Raw genomic sequence first — 6,398 nt, 5'->3', positions numbered from 1 at the left:
AGGTCAGAAGTTCTGGCAGTTAACATTCCCTGGAGCAACTCTCAATCAGTGACAGCTGGGATTTGTATATAAATACCCCAGCTTCCTCCATCTCTGGTGGGACGATACTACATCACACATAACTTCCCACAAGTCCCAGGAGGACTGAATCCTGATTACACCGGAGGTCACCTCCCCTGACTTGCTCACTTCCTTGCCTAGCTTCCCACTCCCCCACTAGTGTATGCTGAAGATCTCCTACAAATAAACATCATGCCATCACAGCCCTGACGCAGTACCTTCTTTGAGGAAGCCTAACCTAACGCACATGGCATCCAGGGCAAGTTGCACTGCATTCCCGTTAGGCATGGAACCCACGGGCACAAGGCTTTCAAGCAACTTGCTCAAGATCACACATGAAACACAGGGAGCATATTTCTGCAAAGAGAAGAAAAACAAAGATTGGTAAGAGGGTTGGAAGGAACAGATGTCAGGAACCCTGGCAAGGTCACCGTTTCTGAAAGAGTGCATGCATCCCAAAGAGAGAAGTGTATATGCCCTCTCTGTAGTAGCAATGAGAGTGGGATCCAGTGTGATCAGGGATGGAAGGTGAACCTCTCCAAGGCCTGGTTCAGTCTGTAGAAACAAACGAGGTACTGCGATCTCAGAAATAACGCCCACACACCATATCTGAGGCAGAAGTCTGTCTCTGTGGCAGCAGACAGAAAGAGAACCTGGGGGATGTGAATGCCTTAAGATGATCCCAGCCATGCCCTACATATAGATCCAATTCCTGCAATTGACAATATCAGGGAAAAAAGCATTTATTGCATTAAAACACAGATGTTACATGAAATTAAAACTATGAAAAGATTAGTAAGACTGACAAACAGATGGAGAACAATCAGCACGCAAAGCAAATTCAGTTTATGGAAAAATATTCTCTGGTGTCTTGTATGTTCAATATTTTTGTGTGTAACTTCAATAGTTGAAGGACGGATTCCCTGGATTTAAAATTCTAGTGTTGTGCATTAGCTATCTATTGCCATATGACAAATTAACCCAGATCCTGTGGCATAAAACATCAGTACACCTTAAGGCCTCACGCAATTCCTGCAGGTCAGGAGAGAAGCCAGAAACCGTAGCAGTGAGAGCTTTCCCTGTATACATTTTTATATGTTGTGGATTTTGACTAAGTCACTTTGTTAATATTCAAAATTTAAAAAGCAATTTCATTTTGCTTAAAAGTGAGGGATTGATCACAGCCCCTTCTCCCTGAGGCCCCATCATGACTCAGGCTCCCCGACGGGACAGCTGATTTTCATAGCCAACATTTATAGCCCATAGACACCGTTCTCAACGTTAAGTAAGGTGTTTAATCTCATCCTCCTTATGAGGTAAGTCCCCATTATTAGTTTCCCTTTAACTGTGAGACAGTTGCCTGACAGAGGAATCAAGTAAGATATGTAGCCAGCGATGCACACTCCGGTGGATTTGAACCCAGGCTTTCTGGACCCAAAGCCTGCACCCAAATGATTATTCTCAAATTTCAAGGCAAACAAGTGCTATAAACATAAACTCTTGTTCAACAGCGGGAGGGCGTTTACAGAGCGAGTTCTGCTCCCCCCTCAATCCCCCTACCCCCCACACAGTTTAAGCAGTTCTCCCAGGCTGAGCTCAACCAGAGACTGATGTTGCTGGAAGTAACTTGCTTTGCTCTTGGGAAGGTTTTCTTGTTTACAGCTGTTTGGTGGGATTTTCATGGGGTAGAGGGAGATATGAAGTATCTCTTCTGATATTTATTCATTTAGGGAGAACGCGGTCCCTAGAAGGTGTTCATCTCCATCCCTTGCCATTTCCAATCAATCCGTGATGCAGAGGGTGAGCTGTGGGCTGTTCAATCAATGCTAATTATGACTGAGTGCCTATGTGGAGGTTCAATTGTCCAGAATTCTGTATCCGCCTCAATTTAGAGCCTCAGTGCTGAAGAAAATCTAAAATTCTCTTTCAGCGCTGTCGCCCTTAATTATAATATTTCAGAGGCATCAGAGATAATGGAGCTTGTGTCTTTCACACAAAATTGTTGAGTACCAGACAATTCCTCTGGCTTTCACCGGCCCCCTGCAAACAGGAGCCTAGGAGCACCCTCTCAAGTGTCCACGCGACAGAGCCATGCTTAGAGAAAGGGCACAGTGCCCATTCAGGCCATGTTTGATGGGACAGGAAGACAAACACCATCCACTGCACAGATATTCATGCACCGTGATGGCAAAAGAGGTGCACCCACGTTTTTAATGGGCACTATTTCGGGCATGGGTGCCCCTCGATTTTTTTATGGGAGTATGGAGATTTTTATTTTGTTTTGTTTTGATTTGTTTTTCTACGGACTCAGCACTGACTTTGCAAACAATGCTTTTGGGGAAAGTGTTAACTTTCTCTGGAAGGTGGTCTCTTGTGCCTAAAATGCCCTGTCCCTCCCTGCCTGCCCCAAGCCTCATGGGGTCAATCCCTGCTGTTCCTTTAAGACACATTTAGTCATTGTTTTACCCAGACAACCCCGCCCTTGAGCCCCCTGTCTCACTGAAGCTCTTCATTGCCCTGCTGAGCCTGGTGCCTTCCTCTTTCATCAGAGTCTCATCCCTATCTCTTACCTAGGATCCAGAAAAGGAGAGGATTTCTTTGAAGAAGGCTCAAGAAGAAATTGGCAAATTGCTCCAAGAGGTGAGAATAGAGGAGGAAGGAAGCGAGTGAGGAGGGGGAAAGAGATCAGATTGGTAGAGGAGAAGAAGAAGCTGTGATCTGCAGTCTCTGAGCCAAATCAAAGATCCCAAAAGAAGGAACTGCAGGGGCAATGTGGTCAGAAAGGATTGACGGACACGAGAATATCTTAAAATTCATATAAATTCGTGCTTTTGCTATCCTTTGTTTCCTTTCTAGTGAATGTTTTGGATGAGTTGTTTTAAGGTTCGCATTGGGTCCCTCCCAATTCTTCAGCACAGTTTAAGATAGACTGGGAGGCTGTGCTTCATGAATTTTTGAAAAACCAGTGGAGGGCTGGGGTGGATTCCCTGTCTGTGGTGAGGGACAGAAACAGCAGAGGTAAACAAAGGGCCCCAGAGGGAGGGAATCCATGGGTTGTCAGCTTTGAACATCACCAGCAACCTCAGGGAGGCTTTGAGGGGTGTGAAACAGAGGGAGAGAAATATTATCCACAGGTCAATGGCCATGCAAATCTCAGCTGATGATCCAGATTCTACAGGCAAGTATGAAAAGCCTGAACTTGGGCTTTGAAATTAGTTGGACCAACACTTTATTTTGTTCAGAATCTTCCTCTTATTAAATGTGTGACTTGGAATACATTGCATAACCAGTTCAGGCTCTGGGTGCTCATTTGCATGTGGGCACATTCAGAGCTCACTCTTGGGCACCAGTGATGAAGGACTAAGAGATACACGTGGCTGTCAAATGCTGTCTATCTGTGATTTTTTTTTTATTTGTCCAAGGTGTGGAAGAAAAAACACAGTTATTTAGAGGACAAAGAATCTTTCTCCACAGCTCAGTTCTCTGACTGTTCTTCTGAACATTACCTTTGAATGGTGTTTTAAATTGCATGTATCACTTCCAGAGTGTACCCAGCCCAGTGTGGAGGTTGTGCTGGATGCTTCTGCATAAGATGAGGTTTTGTTACTGGAAGGGGTGCTTAATTTCTCTGTGGAGAAAAAATTCCATGCACAAATGATGGAGCAGAAGAAAAGGGATTTGGATAAACTCTAAAATGAATGGAAACACTATTAATTGTCCTAGACAATGAAAGAAGAAAAGAGAGGGCATACTTAAAAATGGAGCCACAAGAAAGATGGAATTGCAATTTTCAGTGAATTTCTATGCCCAAAGTTTATATTTTCCAAATTTCCTATGATTTCTGAGATGTGGTACCTGGCATGACTCATCCTCTTATTTTATTAAAGAGCAGAGTTTTTTTTATATTTCTGTTGAGTGTGGATCAGATCGGTATTTAGTTTCCTAAAGAAATTGAGAGTATAGGAATTCAAAGTTCCATCTATTTAACTCTGTGAGGGTAAAAACCAACATTAAGGGCTGAACTGTACCCCACCCCCCCACATCTGGCCTCCAAAATTCATATGCTAGAGTACTGACCCCAGTACCTCAGCATGTGTATTTGGAAATAAGGTCTTTACAGAAGTAATTAAATTCAAATGGGACCATGCAGGAGACTGGGACAGAGACAGGGCCTCCTGCAAAACTAGGAGAGTGGGCTGGGGATCCTCCCCTCTTGGGCCTCAGAAGGAACTAACCTGCTGACACCACCATCTCAGACTCCTGGTCTCCAGAAGTGGGAGAAAATGAACTTCTGTGTAAGCCCCCAGTCTGTGGTGCTTTGGATAGCATCTTTATCAACCTCATACAGCCACCAAGCCAAGCAAATGTACCCTTTTCCAGTGCTCTCAACTCCACTAAAAAGTAGGTAGAGATAAGAATGCATAGATATCTTGTCTTTTCTCAGAGTCTTGATTTATTCAACCTTTCACTATATGATGCTATGTCAATGGGCAAATTTAATAAATTTGTCAATGGAAATTTTTGGAGTAAACCTTACACATGAGTGGTGAACCTTCTGGAATGCTTCATTGTCTGCTAAGAAGCATCTACATATGTGCAACACATATGAATATAGAATTTATATAGATTCACGAGGTTTTGTCAACGTGAGACCAAAAGTCCTTAAGTCAACCCAGCAAACACTGATCCTTCTTCTTAATTATGTGATATACTAATGGTGTTTCTTTATCTGTGAAATGACAATAAAACCTACCTCTCAACCGTTGTGTCGGTTAATGGAAATATTGTATATGAGACATCGAACACAGTCCTGCCCGGTATGAGATCAATGGTTGTAAGTTTCCTTACGATGCTTTGTAACAGCACCATGGAGCCTGGCAACAGAGTTCCAGGACACTTATTCTTGGCATGTATCTGTCCTGACGTGGTGTCTGCTGTCTTTTTCAAGCTCATGTTCACTATGCATTCACATTTCAAGCAGTAGCACAGGTCTGAATATCTCAAATGACTTATTCACAACACTCCCTTCAAAAAGAGCTTAGACTGAAGGGTTCTAGAGCCAATATCATGGTACAGTAAGGAAATGAAGAGATTTGCTTTATAATCTGACTCAAATGCAATAACTTGAGTGAATTCACTTCATTCACCAGCTTGGAAATCCTGGGATTCCACAGGCACTAAACAATTTTTGGAAGATTGTCCCGTGATTCTTAACTAAATGTTTCATATCAGAGAAAGATATTAGTTGTTAACACTGTTTTAATGTTTATCAATGAACCAGGAATTCGATTCATAAATTTTCAGCCTTAAAAATTAAAGATGCCTCTCAAATAGATAAGGAGAGAAGAGAATTTAAATAGAATTGCTTCCCCATGTGCTGACTCATTAATTCTAACTGAAGATGCCTCTTTTGATCAGGCAAGTCATTCTTAGACAACCCAGACAGTATCACCTGAAAGCTTTTGGGATCCATCTGTAGGGAACTAATATGTACTATGTTTTGCACCTTGCTTTGGGGTTTGCAGGACAGAGTTTAAAGTAATAACATACTTTGAAAGATGCATTCTTCATTCTGACTGTTGGTACGCTGCTAGTTTCATCTGTTTGATCATTTCCCCCATTCAAATATCCATTCTTTCATTCATTTTTGATAAGCTATGATCAAATATTACATTGCATTTTTGCTTAAAAATTCATAAATACTGCATAATATCTGCCCCCAAAGACTTCAAGTCTAATGGGAGAGTTGGTGAAAAACAAGAATCCATTTTGGCAGCGTCCCATAGCAGCAGCAAGTACAAAATCAAACAACAAAAACAAAAAGAAGAATGAAGAGTGAGGGTAGGGATGGAAGCATGAATCATCCCTGCAGGTGGATGCTGGGGGAGGATTCACATATGCACTGGGCTCCGACAGGCGGTAAACCATCATCCAAGAAAAGGCGTGACATATATATATATATATATCCATTTATTTTAAGGACAACAGAAATAGGAAATATATTTGATAATAATCTAACTAGGGACAGTCTGTCTTTGAGGCTCCAGGGATGGCAGAGAGAAACAGCTTACCCTTCCTAAGTGGTTTACAATCCTGGGAATCACATCTATGCGTGTGCTGAGTGCTCCCTCTCTGTCATGACCAGCCCATACCATGATACTAATTGGGTGTGTTCTGTATGTCAGGTATTACAAATGAAGCCTTTTGTTTAGCCCCTATTTTTAATTTTATTTTTTAAAAGATTTTATTTAACTATTTGAGAGAGAGAGAGAACAAGCAGGGAGGGGGAAGGGCAGAGAAAGAGGCAGAAGCAGGCTCCCTGCTCAGGGACTCGATCC

Source organism: Zalophus californianus, chromosome 4, assembly GCF_009762305.2.
Source record: "Zalophus californianus isolate mZalCal1 chromosome 4, mZalCal1.pri.v2, whole genome shotgun sequence".
Taxonomy (NCBI): Eukaryota; Metazoa; Chordata; class Mammalia; order Carnivora; family Otariidae; genus Zalophus; species Zalophus californianus.
Note: the sequence above shows the minus strand (reverse complement) of the source record.